At 39.3% G+C, this 20,948-nt stretch overlaps 1 long non-coding RNA gene across 1 annotated transcript; it reads right to left on the bottom strand.

Moving 5' to 3' along the window:
* Positions 1-12,362: 12,362 nt before the first annotated feature.
* LOC141408187 (uncharacterized) lies at positions 12,363-19,789 on the bottom strand. Its single transcript, XR_012421224.1, has 2 exons — positions 19,652-19,789; positions 12,363-13,979 (listed from the first exon to the last, which is right to left on the bottom strand). It is a non-coding gene; the product is annotated as an uncharacterized lncRNA (long non-coding RNA).
* Positions 19,790-20,948: the final 1,159 nt, after the last annotated feature.

Here is a 20,948-nt window from a genome sequence, read left to right as displayed (position 1 = left end):
TCTCTAAAGACCATATTTAGTTTCTGTTTTTGGAATTTATGTGAATCATATGTACACTTTTGAGACTGGTTTCTTTCGCTAAGCATTATGAGATTCATCCTTATCACTGAATGTAGCTATAGTGTGTTTATTCCATTGTATGAATGTATTACATATACTTTTTTCATTTTACTCTTGATGGACAATCTGGATTTTTTCCACTTTGGGGATATTTCAAACAGTGCTTCTATGGATATTTTGAACATGTCTTCTGGAGTTTGCATCTTTAAAAGGACATATACATAAGAGTGGAACCTAGATCATGCCAACTGTTTCCCAAAGATTCTTGTACTGATTTACATTCTTCCCAGGGTGTACTGGCTTTCCCCCAGCCACCCCAATCTGGTAGATGTATAATGGTATCACATTGTCGTTTAAATGACCATTTTCCTTATATGGAAAAAATATGAAAGGTGTTCATGAGGCTGAGCACATTTCATATATTTTTTGGCCATTTGGATTTCATCTTTGGTGAATGAAGTATGTTAAAGTTTGACCATTTTTCTCATTAATTTGCAGGTGATTCTTTATATATTCTGGATACTACTCCTTTAAGAGTTGTGTTGCAGAATCTTTTCCCACTTTGTGCTTGTCTTTTCACAGTGTTTATAAAATATATTAACATTTTAATTTTAATATCTTCAAATATATCAATAGTTTTCCTTTATGGTTAGCTCACTTTTTAAAATCATTACGTTAAAAATATAGTTAATATTCTCTTGTTACATGCTTTGTAGTTTTGCCTCTCACATTTTGGTGTCATCCCACTTGGAACAATCTTCAACATATAGTATGAGGTAATTTTTTTGCTGCTTTAAGGCTAGTCTGTTGTGCCAGCACTGTTTATTGAAAAAAAAAACAAAAAACTTCCTTGTCCTATTGCTTTGAAGTGCCTTTTCTGTTGTATATTGTCCATATATGCAAAGATCTTTTATGAGCTCTTTATTATATTGTTTTTTTTTCCCTCTGCTAATGTACACCCTCTTCATTACTCCATCATCTTCAAAAAATTTTTTTGATATATCAAAGTCCTTTCACGTCCTTGTTATTCATCAATAGCTTGTGGCTCTTCTTGGTTCTCTGCTCTTCTTTATATATTTTAGAAATAGTTTATCACGTTTCACTAAAAAATGCCAAACACATTGAAAATTTGACTGGAGTTGCAATGAATCTATAAGCTATTTTGGGAGAATTTATATCATAGTGGGCCTTTCAATCCATGAACATGATATATCACTAAGTCCTTTTAATGTCTTAATAAAATTTTATTAATCGCCAAGATGGTCTTGTAAATCTTTTGTTACATATATTCCTAGGTACATCATACATTTGGATACCGTTATAAATATCTTTTTTGGAAATGTCATTTCTGGTATGTAGGAATATAACTCGGTTTTTTCATAACATTGGAAGCCAGTTGTCTTACAGAATGTCTCACATTGTTTATCTGATTGCTTCCTCCTGGTGTCGTCTGACTTGTTCCAGTATAATAAACTTGAAGTTAGTCTAGCAGTACGGTTTTCTTTCTGACAGCTTTACTGAAGGGGTATTTACAGAGCTACGTAACCATCACCACAATAAAATTTTAGTGGATTGATATCATGCTCTAAATGTAAAATGTATCACTTTATACTCCCACCAGTAATGGATGAGTGTTACAGTTTCTCCACATCCTTACCAATACTTAATTATTGACTATCTTCTTATAGCTATTCAGTGGATGTGAAGTGATACTACATTGTGGTTTTAATTGCTTTTCCCTAATAACTAATGTTGAGTGTTTTTTCATGTGCTTATAGGTATCTATGTTTCTTCAAATCTTTTATCTATTTTTTAATTGAGGTTTGTCTTTTTATTATTGAGTTGTAGTAGTTCTTTATACGTTCTGGATGTGAGTCCTATATCAGATTTGCAAATATTTTCTCCCAATCTGTTTTCTTACTGGCGTCTGTTGAAGCACAAAAGCTTAACATTTTTATTAAGTTCAATTTCATGCTTTTGGTGTCATCTAAAAACTGGTTAAACTAAGGTCATGAAGGTTTTCTGTTTTCCTTGAGAAGTTTAATATTTTAGTTCTTACATTTAGGTCTATGATCTATTTTGAGTTAATTTTTGTATATGGTATGAAGTAAGGATTTAAATTCATACTCTGTATGTGAATATCCAATTGTCCAATTACTAATTTTTTTTTTATTTTCACTTTTTGTGGAGATGAGGTCTCACTATGTTGCCCTGGCTGGTCTCAAATTCCTGGCCTCAAGCAATCCTCCTTCCTTGGCCTCCCAAAGTGCTGGGATTACAGGTGTGAGCCACTATGTCCAACCTCAGCACCATTCTTGAAAAGACAATCCTTTCCTCAGTGAATTGCCTTGGTGTTCTTTAATCAACAATAAATTGACAATGCCTGTAAGAGTTTATTTCTAGACCCTCATTTCTGTTCCATTCATCTATATCACTATACTTAAGACAGTACCACAATTTTGATTATTGTAGCTTCACATTAAGTTTTGAAATAGGGAAGTGTAAATCCTCTAATTTTGTTCGTTTTCAAAACTGTTTTGCTTATGTTGGATCTTTTGTATTTCCATATAAACTTTAGGATTAGCTTGTCAATTTCTTCAAAAAAGTCAGCTGTTCTTTTTTTGATAGGGATTTTGCTGAATTTATAGATCAATTTGGGAAGAACTGCCATCTTAACAATCTTGAGTTTTCCAATCCACACACTTGGGATCTCTAATTAGATCTTTAAAATTTCACCCATGTTTATATTTTTCAGTGTACAGGTCTAATACCTCTTTGTTAAATTTATCCCTAAATATTTTATTTATTTTTTTGAGACAGAGTCTCGCTGTGTCATCCAGGCTGGAGTGCAGTGGCGTGATCTCAGCTCACTGCAACCTCTGCCTCCCAGGTTCAAGCGATTCTCCTGCCTTGCCTTCCTGAGTAGCTGGGATTACAGACACACACTACCACACCCAGCTAATTTTTGTATCTTTAGTAGAGACGGGATTTCACCATGTTGGTGAGGCTGATCTTGAACTCCTGACCTTGTGATCTGCCCGCCTTGGCCTCCCAAAGTGCTGGGATTACAGATGTGAGCCACTGCGCCCAGTCCTTAAATATTTTATTTATGATGTTTTTATTAATGCAATGTTCTTCATTTTCAGATTGTTCATTGTTATATAGAGAAACAGCTGATTTTTAGATGTTGATCTTGTATCTTACAACCTTGCTGAACTCACTGGTTTTGATAATCAGGTTTTATTTTCTATGTCTCTTTTTTTCCTTGTTTCTTTCTTTCTCCTTTACTTTCTTTTGTGTTAAAAATATATATTTTATAGTGTTCCATTGTAAGTTTTTTGTTTTAACTATTTTTTGGAGTTATTTTCTTAGTGATTTATCTAGGGGTTAAAATATATATCTTAATTTATCACAATGTACTGATTAATATTAATTCTGGAAAATATATGCCAGTAAGTTCCAGTAAAATATAAAAACATAGCTCTAATATAGCTCCATTTCTTTTCCTCCTTTTGCTATTGTCATATATATTACATTTGTATATGTTATAACCCCACAGTAAAGTTTTATAATTACTGTTCCTTGCCGTTGTATTTTAAATCAATTAAGATAAAAAAAAATGTAGTCTTACATTTACCTATGTACTGCCTTTATAGGTGTTTTTCATTCATGTGAATTCGAGTTACCATCTGCTATGGTTTGAATGTATCCAACAAGGTTCATGTGTTGAAAATTTAATCCCAAATGCAACAATGTTAAAAGGTGGGACCTTTAAGAGGTGATTAGGTCATGAGGGCTCTGCCCTCATGAATGGATTAACATATTTATCTCAGTAGTTGGTTGGTTATCACAAGAGTGGGTTTGTTATAAAAGTGGGTTTGGCCCCTCTTGCTCTCACCCTGTCTTGCCCTCCACCAAGGGATGATGGAGCATGAAGGTCCTTGCCAGATGCCAGCACCATGCATGCTTTTGAACTTCCCTGCCTCCAGAACTGTGAGCCAAATATCTGTTCATTATAAATTATCCAATCTGTGTCATTCTGTTATGGCAGCATAAAATGGTCTAAAACACTACTGCTATTTCTTTTCAGACAATAGGACTTCCTTTAATAATTTCTTGCAAGGTAGGTTGTCTAGCAACAAATACTGTCAGTCATTTGTTTAATGATGTCATTATTTTAGCTTCATTTTTGAAGACTAATTTTGCTGGACATAGAATTCTTAGCTGACAGTTTCTTTTTCCTTTCAGCTTTGAATATGTTATCTTCCTGCCTTATGGCATTCATGGTTTCTGATGAGAAATCAACTGTTGATCATATTGTTGTTCCCTTATATATGGTAAGTCATCTTTCTTTTGTTGCTTTCAAAAATTCCTCTTTTTGAATATTACATGCCTAAATGTTGATCTCTTTTTATTCCGTTTGCTCACTGTCTTTTTTGTTTGTTTGTTTTCCTGAGATAGAGTCTTGCTCTGTCACCCAGGCTGGAGTGCAGTGGCATGATCTTGGCTCACTGCAACCTCCACTTCTTGGGTTCAAGTGATTCTCCCACCTCAGTCTCTCAAGTAGCTGGGAATACAGGCATGTGCCACCAAGCCCATCTCATTTTTTTATTTTTAGTGGAGACGGAGTTTCACCATGTTGGCCAGGCTGGTCTCAAACTCCTGACCTCAAGTGGTCCACCTGCCTCAGCCTCCCAAAGTGCTGGGATTACAGGTGTGAACCACTGTGCCCACCCTCATTTTCATATATTTCAAAATATTTTAAATTTTCTCTTGAGATTTATTCTTTGACCCATGTGTTATTTAGAAGTTATTAATCTCCAAGTATTTTAAGGTATCCAGCTATCTTTGTTATTGATTTCTAGTTTAATTCCTTTGAGGCCTGAGAACAGACATTATATGTTTATTCTTTTAAATGTTTTAAAGTGTGTTTTTATGGCCCAGAATGTGGTAGTTGTGAATGTTTCATGTAAGCTTGATAAGAATATGTATTCTGCTGTTGTTTTAAGTAGTAGTCAATAGACATCCATCACATCCAGTTGATTGATGGTGTTGCTGAGTTCAACTATGTCCTTACTGATTGATCTGCCTGCTGGATCTGTCCTTTTCTGATAGAGGGGTGTTGAAGCCTGTAACCATAATAGTGAACTCCTTGAAGTTCAATCAGTTTTTGCCTCACATATTTTGATGCTGTCTTGTTGGGAGCATACGTAAGAACTGTTTTGTCTTCCTGGAGTATTGACCCCGTTATCATTATATAATGCCCCTTTTTATTCCTGGTAACTTTCCTTGCTCTGGAGTATTCTCTGTTTGAAATTAGTGTATCTACTCTTGATTTCCAGGATCCCTCACAAATACCAAAATTCAAGGATGCTCAATTCCCCCAAATAAAATGGTGTAGTATTTCCATATAACCTACGCTCATACTCCCATGTACTTTAAATCATCTCTAGATTACTTGTACCTAATACAATGTAAATACTATGTAAATAGCTGTGTTGGATTTTTATTTGCATTATTTTTATTGGGTATTGTTATTTTTAATAGTTTTTTTCCCAATATTTTCAAGTTGGTTAGTTGAATCCATGGATATAGAACCTACAAATATGGAGGGAAGGCCAGTTGCAATATAAAGTAGCATTTAGGAGAGCAAGTTCACCTTCAGTGTTCACTTTCAAAATTGTGTTGCTTATTTTTCCATCATTTCTCTTGCATGAGTTACACAGTCAACATTTTTTCAAGTTCTAGTTAAAAATTCTGTTGGAATTTTCCTTGGAAAGTTATAATTTGCTTTAGGATGTATACTGATTTTATAATATGGAATCTTTCCATCTCAGGTCTGTCCATTTTTCAGATTTCTAAATATCCTTCAGCAAAATTTTATATTCTTAAGTATTAAGTAGGTTTTACAAACTCCTTTTATTGTAGTATGCTTAGGTTTAAATATTTTCATTCCTATTATGAACAGAGTTATTGCCCATTACATTTTCTAACTAATGTAATAGGCAATTTGGATATACTAATCTTATACTCAGTCATCTTAATGAACTCTTGCAATATTTTTCAGTTGACTGATTATCTTGTCCTCTTGTGGTTAAAAATTTTATCTGCAAAGGTGGTTTTGTGTCTTTTCAGTATTTACATTTTATTTTCTTAATGCAGATGCTTGGACTTCTACTACCATGTTAAACAGAAGGAGCGTGATACTAAGCATCCTTGCATTTCTCTAGCATTAGTGAGAATGATTCTAACATCTCACCCTTAAGTGTGATGTTTGCTATAGGTTACTGATAGATACGAATTTTTTTTTTTTTTTTTTTTTTGAGACAGAGTTTCACTCTTGTTGCCCAGGCTGGAGTGCAGTGACATGATCTTGGCTCACTGCAACCTCTGCCTCCCAGGTTCAAGCGATTCTCCTGGCTCAGCCTCCTGAGTAGCTGGGATTACAGGCATGCACCATCACGCCCGGGTAATTTTGTACTTTTAGTAGAGATGGAGTTTCTCCATGTTGGTCAGGCTGGTCTCGAACTCCCGACCTCAGGTGATCTGCCCGCCTCGGCCTCCCAAAGTGCTGGGATTATAGGTGTGAGCCACCATGCTGGGCCAATAGATACCCTTTATTGACTTAAGAGTTTTCACTATTCCTAATTTATTTTGGTGTTTCTTTTTTCTTTTAAAATCAAGAATAGGTATTAAATTTTATCATATACTTTTTTGCCTCCACTGAGATTTTTCTCTTTAATTTTTACATGTGATTAGCAATATTAATACACTGTCTCATAGTGAAACATTAAAAAATTTCTAGGATTAACCCTACTTGGTTGTGATATCTTAATCTTTTTAAATAGTGTTATATTCAATTTTTGCATTTTTGTTCATTCCTGAGATTGGCTTATTCTTTTGTTTTGACTTTGTACCATCCATGTCTGGTTTGGTGTTCACTGCATTTTCCATCGTTTTCTAGTTTCTGGAATAGCTGTTACTAAAGCTCTAGAAATTGTGCCTTTAAAGCTTATGTCTTTCAGCCAGGCGTGGTCGCTCGTGCCTGTATTCTCAGCACTTTGGGAGGCCAAGGCAAGCAGATCACTTGAGCTCACCAGTTCAAGACCTGCCTGGGCAACATGGTGAAATCCTGTCTCTACAAAAAAGCACAAACATTAACCAGGAGAGATGGCATGCACCTGTGGTCCCAGCTACTGAGGCTGAGATGGGAGAATCATTTGAGCCCTAGAGATAGGAGGTTGCAGTGAGTTGAAATTATGACACTGTATTCCAGCCTGGATGACAGAATGAGACCCTGGCAGAAAAAAAAGCTTATGTATTTCAAGGGAGTAATCTTTGGTAACCTTTTCAACTTCTTTTTGGTTTTCTGGTCTGATTAAGTTTTTACTTCTTAGATCAACTTCACCAATTTATATGTTCCTTAGTTTTTCTTCTATATTGTCAAGGCTTTCAAATTTATTAACAAAGGTATATGCTGTATTGACTTAACTTTTGGAAAAATTCAAACGTATACAAAGTAAACAGAATACTGTAATATTTACAATTTTTACTCATCACCCAGCTTCAAAAATTATCAACTCATAGCTAATCCTGTTTCAATTATACTTCATCCATGTCTCTTCCACCCTTACTGAATTATTCTGAAACAAACCCCAGATATCAGATCATCCAGAAATATTTCCTTATATACCTCTAAGTGTTAAGGACTTTTGAAAAAAATACGTAACACCACAATTTCCCCAGCTGTGTCAGTCTCTTTCCTTCTCTCTGTCTCTCTCTCTCTCACGTGCGCATGCACACAGAGACACACAGACACACAGACACACACACAGTTTGAATCAGTATCCAAGTCCAGTCCATACATGGAATATAGTTGTTATCTCTCTTAAATCTAACACCACCATTTCCCCAACTGTGTCTCAGTCTCTTTTTCCTTCTGCCTTCTCTCTCTCTCTCTCTCTCTCTCTCACACACACACACACACAGTTCAAATCAGTATCCAAGTGAAGTCCATAGATTGGTATCACTCTTAAATCTCTTTTTAGCTTTTGGTTTCCCTCTCCTCCTCTTTTTTACTTGCACATAAGACTTCAGCCTGTTTGTCCCATAGTTTCCTACATTCTCAGTTTTGGTGGTTGCATCCTTGTGGTGGTGTTTAGCTGTTTCTATTTCCCTGAATTTTGTATAAATTGGTAGTTATATTCTAGAGGCTTGACAACATTGAAGATTTTTTTTTTTTTTGGTAAGAATACTTTGTGGAGGCCAGGCGCAGTGGCTCACGCCTATAATCCCAGCACTTTGGGAGGCTGAGGCGGGCAGATAAAGAGGTCGGGAGATCAAGACCATCCTGGCTAACACGGTGAAACCCCGTCTCTACTAAAAATACAAAAAATTAGCCGGGAGTGATGGCGGGCACCTGTAGTCTCAGCTACTTGGGAGGCTGAGGCAGGAGAATGGTATGAACCTGAGAGGCAGAGCTTGCAGTGAACTGAGATTATGCCACTGTACTCCAGCATGGGCGACAGAGCGAGACTCCGTCTCAAAAAAAAAAAAAAAAAAAAAAAAAAAAAGGAATACTTTGTGGCTGTGTTACGGGTACATCCAAAAGAAGGCACATAATGTCTCTTTTGGTAATACTAGCAGGCCTTGATAATTACCTTCAACCATTATTTCATCAGGAATTGCAAAATGGTGGTATTCTATTATATCTTATATATTAGCTGAGATACTTTTACAAAGAGAAACGTAACAATTATTTGGTTACACAGAGGGGAAAAACAGGATAAATGCTTGATTTTTTCTATTTTCAAAATATTTCCCCAGCATCTTCCAGAGATGATCAATGAGAGTTTCTTTGAAAAGTGTCAAAGAATTAAACATACTTGAAAACCTTTGGGATTTTTTTCTTTTTTGAGACAGAGTCTTGCTCCGTCACCCAGGCTGTAGTGCAGTGGCATGAGCTCAGCTCGCTGCAGCCCCGACTTCCCAGGTTCAAGCGATTCTCGTTCCTCAGCCTCCCAAGTAGCTGGGATTACAGGCACCTACCACCACGCCAGACTAATTTTTGTATTTTTAGTAGAGACAGGGTTTCACCATGTTGGCCAGGCTGGTCTCCAATTCCTGACCTCAGGTGATCTGCCCATCTCAGCCTCCCAAAGTACTCAGATTACAGGTGTGAGCCACCATGTAATTTTTTTTTTTTTTTTTAAGTACTCAACTTGTCACATTTTCAGCCAGTGGGAGCCTCTTGCAATTAAATTCTGAGTCCTACTGATACTACCTCAGGATTTTTTTTTTTTTTTTAAGAGATGGGGTCTTGGTATGTTGCTTAGGCTGATTTCAAACTCCTTGGCTCAAGTGATCCTCCTACCTCGGTCTCCTGAGTAGCTAGGACTACGGATGCATGCTACTGCACCTGCTGGGTTTTTATGGGTTTTTTTTCAATTTTTTGTACAGACAGGGGTCTTGCTATTAGGTTGCAGTTTCCACAATTACTTTTGTGCCAACCTAATATATTGCTCAGGTTGGTTTCAAACTCCTGAGCTCAGGCAGTCCTCCTGCCTTGGCCTCTCAAAGCACTGGGATTAGACATGAGCTGTGTTTGGCCCTCAGTCATCTTTGATAGCTTCCTAGCTTTCTGGTATGACAAGATGCTCCAAACTCTTGCTTTTATTTCTTGCCAAGACCCGACATTAGTCATTTCTCCACAGAGCCCTAATTCTGTATTAATTACTAAATTATTTTTTATTTACTTTTACCCTGAGTTATTTAGAAGGGAATTTGAAAATTTTCTTTTCGGCAAGCCTTGCATTTAAAAATGTACATTTTAGTGCACTATGGTAAAAATATACCTACAATCACTCCTGTTGAGATATTCTGACACTTTTGGTCAATGATTCATATTTAAAAGGGATAAATTCCTTTATAGTCCTAAGACTTGTGCCTTTTCAAACCAAAGAAAGCTATTCTAGTCTATATTTTTCTATGTCCCATCTTTTTTTTTTTTTTTTTTTTTTTTGAGATGGAGTCTCGCTCTGTCGCCCAGGCTGGAGTGCAGTGGCCGGATCTCAGCTCACTGCAAGCTCCGCCTCCCGGGTTCACGCCATTCTCCTGCCTCAGCCTCCGGAGTAGCTGGGACTACAGGCGCCCGACACCTCGCCCGGCTAGTTTTTTGTATTTTTTTAGTAGAGACGGGGTTTCACCGGGTTAGCCAGGATGGTCTCGATCTCCTGACCTTGTGATCCGCCCGTCTCGGCCTCCCAAAGTGCTGGGATTACAGGCTTGAGCCACCGCGCCCGGCCTATGTCCCATCTTTTATCTCCTATTTAGATACTGGAGTTTTGGGACACATCCCTGTATCGTTGAGCTTTCCTTGATACTTTCTTTGTTACTACTTTTTGGTTGAATCTGAGAGACACCTTGTGATTATTCTACTGATAGTTTTACTCCAGCTGTAACCCTCTACTATTTAGCTTTTAAAACAACTTTAACAACCATAATTGTAATATCCAAGATTGGATTGGTTCTTCTATAATAACCTATACTTATTTTTTGGCTGTATCATCCTGTATACTCTTGGGATGTTAAATACACTTATTTGATGTCTTCTTTAATATGCTGTTATTTGGACTTTTTAAAAAGATTTGTTCGGGGCCTTCCATATTACTGGCTTTCTTCAAATATTTTAGTGATTCATAGTTGTAATTTTAAGTTATTTAGTTGCTCATTTTTGTATCTGAGAGCCTCTTTTTATGGATGTCATATCTGTTTATCATAGCCTGTGATGAGACTGGTGGGCTGTGCTGTGTTGAGGATATGTCAGTATTTTGGCTCTGGGTACAGTAGTCCCCCTTATCTGCAGGAAATATACTCCAAGACCCCCAGTGGATACCTGAAACCATGAATAGTACCAAACCCAGTTGCTGTCAGTTGGAACCCTTTCCATTCACGTCTGCCATCCACAAGTTTAATGCTCTTTACACCTTAACTAAGTGCTTACCTGCACTGTGGGGTAACTTCCACAGTTTAAGGTGCACAGCAAAACTAGCATGAATTTATCTTTCCTTCTTCACAATTTCACGGATGGAAGATTTGTTCATACCTTAGACCTAAGCCATACTTTAGATCTTAGCAACCTCAGCATACAATTAAAAAAATTGTCAAGAACTTTTACATTTTCACTTAAAGGAAGCAATTTACAGTTTTTTGGGCACATCTGAATTGCCAGCATCACTACTGGCATTTTGAGGTCATTATTAAGTTAAATAGGGGTTGCTTGAATGCAAACACTGAGATACTGTGACAGTTGATCTGATAACGAGGACAGCTACTAAGTGACTAACAGGTAGGCAGTGTAGACAGTGTGGATACACTGGACAAAGGGATGATTACATCCTGGGAAGGACAGAGCAGACGGTACAAGATTTCATACCACTACTTAGAATGACCTGCAACTTAAAACTCATGAATTATTTCTGGAACTTTCCATGTAATATGTTAGGACTGTGTTGACCATGGGTAACAAACTGTGGAGAGCCAAACCATGGATAAGGGGCAACTAGTGTATGGGCTTCTGTTCTCCTCTTGCGCGTCAGCAAGTGTCTGGGGGTATTGCCCTGCTTTCCCAGCTCCAGTGGCATCACTCAGTTATGTTATAGGCTGGCCAGAGACACTCCTTTTGTCCACCACTCAGTCTGTGGTTGGGAAATGGGACTTGCGTAGCTATTCTGAATGAGCTCCCTAATGAATCACCCTGTCCGGTACTCCAGGGAACCCTCCTGCTCTTTGCATCTGTTGACTCTGGGTTCCAACCCATGCCTCCTTTTATAGTAGTCTTGCCTGTTTTCAATTATGATTCCCTATCATTTTGTTTGCTTATAACTCTGATCCTACCAGTTTTTGATGTTTATGGCATTCTTCCAAATTTCTATTCCATTGCTAGCCCTCTCATCTTTCAGTGCTATAGCAGATTTCTTATTTTTCTTCTGTTTTATTATAGCACTTTATGGAATTTAGAGTTTAGAGGGAGAGCAGATACTTCTGTTTGCCATCTTGATCCAATCTCACTAATAGCACTTAAAGCAAACAGAAAACTCTTTTCTTTCTCTTGTTGAAGTGACTCCTGGGATGATCCTATAGTTACAAAATGTGCTGTGCAACTAGTAATTCGCAGAACATATTTACAAGGTTTTATTAAAATATCAGCTCTTTTCCCTGCTTCCTAACACACATTTTGTGATGAATCTGTTAATACTAAACACCGATTTCTAGTAGTGAATACTCTTAGGAGTCATGAAATAGTATTCAGTGATAAACAATTTTATTTGCATTGAAAAAATACCATTAGGGACAACAGAATTATCTTTTAAAAAGTGACTCAGTTGACTTTAGGAGAAAAGACAGGTCCAGCACTGCCCTCGGGTGCCTTGTTTTAGAGGCCCTCCTGTAGTTGTGTTTCCCAGGGGGCAAAAAGTCTGCAGGGCCAATGGGTTATGCCTACTGGGAACTCACTTCATTCTCTTCTAGACCACGTTCAAGGTACCTGAAACCCTGATTTTCCTGCCTAAACTGCTCAACTTCCAGGGCTTTCACAAGGCCTATCTTTTGCCCAAACTTACCCTGGTCGAAAAGGTGGCCAAGGGGCAGCTATGTGCAAGGCTGTGGAAAAACTTAGGCATGTAGGCTGAAGAATACACAAGTGTTCCTGTGAAGCCCTTCAGAATATTGAAGGAGCGGGTGGAAAGAAGGAGGGCAATGTGCTGCAGGCTGGGTCCCCGCTGGCTGTCATCTTTGGGAATGGAATTCTGAGAAGTACGAAAATCCAAGGTGGACCTGCATGTTGTGCATATAATTTAGTAGCTTTTAAGCTTGATTTATAACACTGAAATATCTTGACCTACCTATTGCTTCAGGGCCTGCAAATTTTAGGGGAGGGCCTAGGAAGGAGAAAGAGTGATTCCTAAGTGGGTTCAGGCAGCATACCTGCAAACAGTGATGTCATAAAGTAGTCCTGCTGAGTTGCAGGTAAGCCACTTATAGCTACTACCATTTTTTTCAGCCAGTGGAAACATATTCCGTATCTAACTAGTTTCTTCCAGTAGTTTGAGCTAACGAGGAGTAAAAAGTTCTAGAATCGACTGCTGGCAAGATGGCCAAATAGGAACAGCTCCAGTCTGAAGCTCCCAGAATGACCGACGCAGAAGGCAGGTGATTTCTGCATTTCCAACTGAGGTACCTGGTTCATCTCAATGGGACTGGTTGGACAGTGGGTGCAGCCCACAGAGGGCGAGCTGAAGCAGGGTGGGGCGTTGCCTTACCCAGGAAGTGCAAGGTGTTTGGGAACTCCCTCTCCTAGCCAAGGAAAGCCATTAGGGACTGTACTGTGAGGAACAGTGCACTCCGGGCCCAGATACTGCGCTTTTTCCATGGTCTTCACAACCTGCAGACCAGGAGATTCCTTCCGGTGCCTATACCACCAAGGCCCTGGGTTTCAAGCACAAAACTGGGTGGCTGTTTGGGCAGACACCAAGCTAGCCGCAGTTTTTTTTTTTTTCATACCCCAGTGGTTCCTGGAATGCCAGTGAGACAGAACCATTCACTCCCCTGGAAAGGGTGCTGAAGCCAGGGAGCCAAAGTGGTCTGGCTCAGTGGGTCCCAACCCCACAGTGCCCAGCCAGCTAAGATTCACTGGCTTGAAATTCTTGCTGCCAGCACAGCAGTCTGAGCTCGACCTGGGATGCTTGAGCTTGGTGAGGGGAGAGGCGTCCACCATTGCTGAGGCTTGACTGGACAGTTTTACCCTCACAGTGTAAACAAAGCCAACTAGAAGATCGAACTGGGCAGAGCATACTGCAGCTCAGCAAGGCTGCTGTGGCCAGACTGCCTCTCTCTCTTCCTCCTCTCTGGGAAGGGCATCTCTGAAAAACAAAAACAAAAAAACAAAAAAAGGCAGCATCCCCAGTCAGGGACTTAGAGATAAAACCACTATCTCCCTGGGACAGATGTCACCTTCCCCTAGGTGAAGGGACAGCTGTGAGCACAGCTTCAGCAGACTTAAACGTCCCTGCCTGATGGCTCTGAAAAGAGCATCTCACAGCAGTGGATCTCACAGTGGATCTCACAGCACAGCATCTGAGCACTGCCTCCTCAAGTGAGTCCCTGACTCCAGTGTCTCTTGATTGGGAGACACCTCCCAGTAGGAGCTGACAGACACCTCATATGGGAGAGCTCTGGCTGGCATCTGGCGGCTGCCCCCTGGGACGAAGCTTCCAGAGGAAAGAACAGGCAGCAATCTTTGCTGTCCTGAAGCCTGGGTGATACCTAGGCAAACAGGGTCTGGGATGGACCTCCAGGAAACTCTAGCAGACTTGCAGCAGAGGGGCCTGTTAGAAGGAAAACTAGCAAACAAAAAGGAATAGCATCAACATCAACAAAAAGGACGTCCACTCAGAGACCCCATCCGAGGTCACCAACATCAAAGACCAAAGGTAGATAAATCCACGAAGATGGGGAGAAACCAGCGCAAAAAGAGTGAAAATTCCAAAAACCAGAATGTCTCTTCTCCTCCAAAGGATCACAACTCCTCGCCAGCAAGGGAACAAAACTGGATGCAGAATGAGTTTGACAAATTGACAGAAGTAGGCTTCAGAAGGTGGGTAATAACAAACTCCTCCAAGCTAAAGAAGCATGTTCTAACCCAATGCAAAGAAGCTAAGAACCTTGAAAAAAGGTCAGACGAATTGGTAACTGGAATAACCAGTTTAAAGAAGAACATAAATAACATGATGGAGCTGAAAAACACAGCATGAGAACTTTGTGAAGTATATGCAAGTATCAATGGCCAAATCGATCAAGCGCAAGAAAGGATGTCAGCAAAGGATGTCAGCGATTGAAGATCAACGTAATGAAATAAAGCGAGCAGACAAGATTAGTGAAAAAAGAATGAAAAGGAATGAACAAAGCCTCCAAGACATATGGGACTATGTGAAAAGATCAAATCTATGTTTGATTGATGTACCTGAAAGTGACAAGGAGAATGGAACCAAGTTGGAAAACACTCTTCAGGATATTATCCAGGAGAACTTCCCCAACCTGGCAAGACAGGCCAACATTTTAATTCAGGAAATACAGAGACCACCACAAAGATACTCCTCAAGAAGAGCAACCCCAAGACACATACTCGTCAGATTCACCAAGGTTGAAATGAAGGAAAAAATGTTAAGGGCAGCCAGAGGGAAAGTTCAGGTTACCCATGAAGGGAAGCCCATCAGACTAACAGCGGATCTCTCTGTAGAAACCCTACAAGCCAGAAGAGAGAGGGGGCCAATATTCAACATTCTTAAAGAAAAGAATTTTCAACCCAGAATTTCATATCCAGCCAAACTAAGCTTCATAAGTGAAGGAGAAATAAAATCCTTTACAGACAAGCAAATGCTGAGAGATTTTGTTACCACCAGGCCTGCCTTACAAGAGCTCCTGAAGGAAGCACTGAACATAGAAAGGAAAAACTGGTACCAGCCACCGCAAAAACATGCCAAATTGTAAAGACCATTGACACTATGAAGAAACCACATCAACTAACGGGCAAAATAACCAGCTAGCATCATAATGACAGGATCAAATTCACACACAATATTAAAAGTAAATAGGCTAAATGCCCCAATTAAAAGACACAGACTGGCCAGGCACGGTGGCTCACGCCTATAATCCCAGCACTTTGGGAGGCCAAAGCAGGTGGATCATGAGGTCAGGAGTTTGAGACCAGCCTGACCAACATGGTGAAACCCTGTCTCTACTAGAAATACAATAATTAGCCAGGCGTGATGGTGCAGGCCTGTAATCCCAGCTACTCAGGAGGCTGAGGTGGGAAAATCACTTGAACCCGGGAGGCGGACGTTGTGGTGAGCCGAGATCGTGCCACTAGACTCCATCTTGGGCGACAGAGTGGAGACTCTGTCTGGAAAAAAAAAAAAAAAAAAAAGACACAGACTGGCAAATTGGATAAAGAATCAAGACCCATCAGTGTGCTGTATTCAGGAGACCCATCTCAAGTGCAAAGACACAGGCTCAAAATAAAGGGATGCAGAAATATTTACCAAGCAAATGGAAAGCAAAAAAAAGCAGGGGTGCAATCCTAGTATCTGATAAAACAGACTTTAAACCAACAAAGATCAAAAGAGACAAAGATGGGTATTACATAATGGTAAAGGGATCAATGCAACAAGAAGAGCTAACTATTCTAAATATATATGCATCCAATACAGGAGCACCCAGATTCATAAAGCAAGTCCTTAGAGACCTACAAAGTGACTTAGACTCCCACACAATAATAGTGGGAGACTTTAACACCCCACTGTCAATATCAGACAGATCAACGAGACAGAAAATTAACAAGGATATTCAGGACTTGAACTCAGCTCTGGACCAAGCAGACCTAATAGACGTCTACAGAACACCCCAAATTAACAGAATATACATTCTTCTCAGTATATCACACTTATTCTAAAACTGACCACATCACTGGAAGTAAAACACTCCTCAGCAAATGCACAAGAATGGAAATCGTAACAGTTTATCAGACCACCGTGCAATCAAATTAGAAATCAGGATTAAGAAATTCACAACTACATGGAAACTGAACAACCTGCTCCTGAATGACTACTGGGTACATAACGAAATGAAGGCAGAAATAAGTTATTTGAAACCAATGAGAACAGACACAAGGTACCAGAATCTCTGGGACACATTTAAAGCAGTGTAGAGGGAAATTTATAGCACTAAATGCCCACAAGAGAAAGCAGGAAAGATCTAAAGTCGACACCCTAACATCAAAATTAAAAGAACTAGAGAAACGAGCAAACAAATTCAAACGCTAGCAGAAGACAAGAAATAACTAAGATCAGAGCAGAACTGAAGGAGACAGAGACACAAAAAACCCTTCAAAAAAATCAAGGAATCCAGGAGCTGGTTTTTTGAAAAGATCAACAAAATAGATAGACTGCTAGCAAGACTAATAAAGAAAAGAGAGAAGAATCAAATAGATGCAATAAGAAAAGGGGCTATCACCACTGATCCCACAGAAATACAAACGGCCATCAGAGAATACTATGAATACCTCTATGCAAATAAACTAGAAAATCTAGAAGAAATGACTAAATTCCTGGACACATACACCCTCCCAAGTCTATACCATGAAGAAGCTGAATCCCTGAATAGACCAATAACAAGTTCTGAAATGAAGGCAGTAATAGTCTACCAACCAAAAAAAGTCCAGGACCAGATGGATTCACAGCCAAATTCTACCAGAGGTACAAAGAGGAGCTGATACCATTCCTTCTGAAACTGTTCCAAACAATAAAAAAGAAGGAATCCTCCCTAACTCATATTATGAGGCCAGCGTCATCCTGATACCAAACCGGGCAGACACACAACAAAAAAAAAGAAAATTGCAGGCCAATATCCCTGATGAACATCAATGCAAAAATCCTCAATAAAATACTGGCAAACCGAATCCAGCAGCACATCAAAAAGCTTATCCACTACGATCAAGTTGGCTTCATCCCTGGGATGAAAGGCTGGTTCAACACATGCAAATCAATAAACGTAATCCATCACATAAAGAGAACCCATGACCAAAAAAACATGATTATCTCAACAGATGCAGAAAAGGCCTTTGACAAAATTCAACATCCTTCATGCTAAAAGCTCTCAATAAACTAGGTATTGATGGAACGTATATCTCAAAAGAGTAAGAGCTATTTATGACAAACCCACAGACAATATCGTACTGAATGGGCAAAAACTGGAAGCATTCTCTTTGAAAACCAGCAAAAGACAGGGATGCCCTCTCTCACCACTCCTATTCAACATAGTGTTGGAAGTTCTGGCTAGGGCAATCAGGCAAGAGAAAGAAATGAAGGTATTCAGTTAGGTAAAGAAGAAGTCAAATTGTCCCTGTTTGCAGATGACATGATTGTATATTTAGAAAACCCCATCATCTCAGCCCAAAATCTCCTTAAGCTGATAAGCAACTCCAGCAAAGTCTCAGGATACAAAATCAATGTGCAAAAATCACAACCATTTCTATACACCAATAATAGAGAACCAAATCATGAGTGAACTTCCATTCACAATTGCTACAAAGAGAATTAAATACCTAGGAATACAACTTACAAGGGATGTGAAAGACCTCTTCAAAGAGAACTACAAACCACTGCTCAAGGAAATAAGAGAAGACACAAACAAATGGAAAAACATTCCATGCTTATGGATAGGAAGAATCAATATCATGAAAATGGCCATACTGCCCAAAGTAATTTACAGATTCAATGCTATCCCTATCAAGCTACCATTGACTTTCTTCACAGAATTAGAAAAAACTACTTTAAATTTTATATGGAACCAAAAAAGAGCCTGCATAGGCAAGACAATCCTAAGCAAAAAGAACAAAGTCGGAGGCATCACACTCCTGACTTCAAACTATACTACAAGGCTACAGTAACCACACGGCATGGTACTGGTACCGAAACAGATACATATATATATCAATGGAACAGATCAGAGGCTTCAGAAATAATACCACACATCTACAATCATCTGATCTTTGACGAACCTGACAGAAACAAGCAATGGGGGAAGGATTCCCTATTTCATAAACGGTGTTGGGAAAACTGCCTAACCATATGCAGAAAACTGAAACTGGATGCCTTCCTTACACCTTATACAAAAATTAACTCAAGATGGATTAAAGACTTACACGTAAGACCTAAAACCATAAAAACCATAGAAGAAAACCTAGGCAATACCATTCTGGACAGAGGCACGGGCAAAGACTTCATGACTGAAATACCAAAAGCAATGGCAACAAAAGCCAAAATTGAAAAATGGGATCTAATTAAACTACAGAGCTTCTGCACAGCAAAAGAAACTATCATGAAAGTGAACAGACAACCTACAGAATGGCAGAAAATTTTTGCAATCTATCCATCTGACAAGGGGCTAATATCCAGAATCTACAAAGAACTTAAACAAATTTACAAGAAACAAACAAACCCCATTAAAAAGTGGGCAAAGGTTATGAACAGACACTTCTCAAAAGAAGACACTGATGCGGCCAGCAAACATGAAAAAAAGCTCATCACTGGTCATTAGAGAAAATGCAAATCAAAACCACAATGAGATACCATCTCGCACCAGTTAGAATGGCAATCATTAAAAAGTCAGGAAACAACAGATGCTGGAGAGGATGTGAAGAAATAGAAATGCTTTTACACTGTTGGTGGGAGTGTAAATTAGTTCAACCATTGTGGAAGACAGTGTGGCAATTCCTCAAGGATCTAGAACCAGAAATACCACTTGACGCAGCAATTCCATTACTGGGTATATACTCAAAGGATTATAAATCATTCTACTGTAAAGACACATGCACATGTATGTTTACTGCGGCACTGTTCACAATAGCAAGGACTTGGAACCAACCCAAATGCCCATCAGTGATAGACTGGATAAAGAAAATGTGGCACATATACACCATGGAGTACTATGCAGCCGTAAAAAAGGGATGAGTTCGTCCGGGTGTGGTTGCTCACACCTGTAATCCCAGCACTTTGGGAGACTGAAGCGGGCAGATCACAAGGTCAGAAGATAGAGACCATCCTGGCTAACATGGTGAAATCCCGTTGCTACTAAAAAATACAAAAAAAATTAGCCGTGCGAGGTGGTGGGCGCCTGTAGTCCCAGTCTACGCAGAAGGCTGAGGCAGGAGAATGGCATGAACCCGGGAGGCGGAGCTTGCAGTGAGTTGAAATCGTGCCACTGCACTCCAGCCTGGGCGACAGAGTGAGACTCCATCTCTAAATAAATAAATAAATAAATAAATAAATAAATAAATGGATGAGTTCATGTCCTTTGCAGGGACATGGATGAAGCTGGAAACCATCATTCTCAGCAAACTAATACAAGAACAGAAAACCAAACACTGCATGTTCTCACTCCTAAGTGGGAACTGAACAATGAGAATACATGGATGCAGGGAGGGGAATATCACACACTGGGGCCTGTCTGGAGGTGGGGCGTTAGGGGAGGGATAGCATTAGGAGAAATATCTAATGTAGATGATGGGTTGATGGGTACAGCAAACCAGCATGGCACGTGTATACCTATATAACAAACCTGCACGTTCTGCACACGTACCCTAGAACTTAAAGTACTTTTTTAAAAAAAGTTCTAGAATCACTTTCCTAGAAGCCAGAAGAGTAATCCTAGTTCTTACTCTCTCTCACAAAGAGTTGCTTTGTGGTCTTTTAAATATGTAGTATTATATGTAGGCTTATTTGAGCTGAAAACTATCATAAAAGTAGTGCAGCAACTTGGTTAAGTACACAACTCTAAAATCAAGACTTTGTGTTTCGTTCCTAAACTATGACTCGCTTAATGCCCCTAGTCCCAGGGATATGCTGGACCTGGCTTGTACCAGTCCAATGAGGGCCCACTATGTGTGTATCTTCCCAATTCCATTTTCATTGATACTACATTTGTTGTTTGCAATTGGCCATGGTGGGAACATCTACATCATGCAAACTGGCTACACACCAGTTTCCTCTTTTGTAAATTAGCAATCATATTTCCCACATCTGTGTGTGTGTGTGTGTGTGTGTATATATATATATATATAATTTAATACATGCTCAGTAAATAGCAGCAGTTACTACTACTACATGGTCAGAATGTACACAGGCCAGTTCTTTGTAAGGCAGAGGAAATGGTAACTTTAGAAACAGCTGTACATTTCCACTAAGTATAAAGTAATGGTAAAAGATCTTTGAGTAGGTTCTCATATCACTCCCATCTCTTTTTTTTTTGAAACTTATACTGATTTAGCACTCTCT

Source organism: Macaca fascicularis, chromosome 12 (assembly GCF_037993035.2).
Source record: "Macaca fascicularis isolate 582-1 chromosome 12, T2T-MFA8v1.1".
NCBI lineage: Eukaryota > Metazoa > Chordata > Mammalia > Primates > Cercopithecidae > Macaca > Macaca fascicularis.
This window is presented reverse-complemented; position numbering and strand designations above follow the sequence as displayed.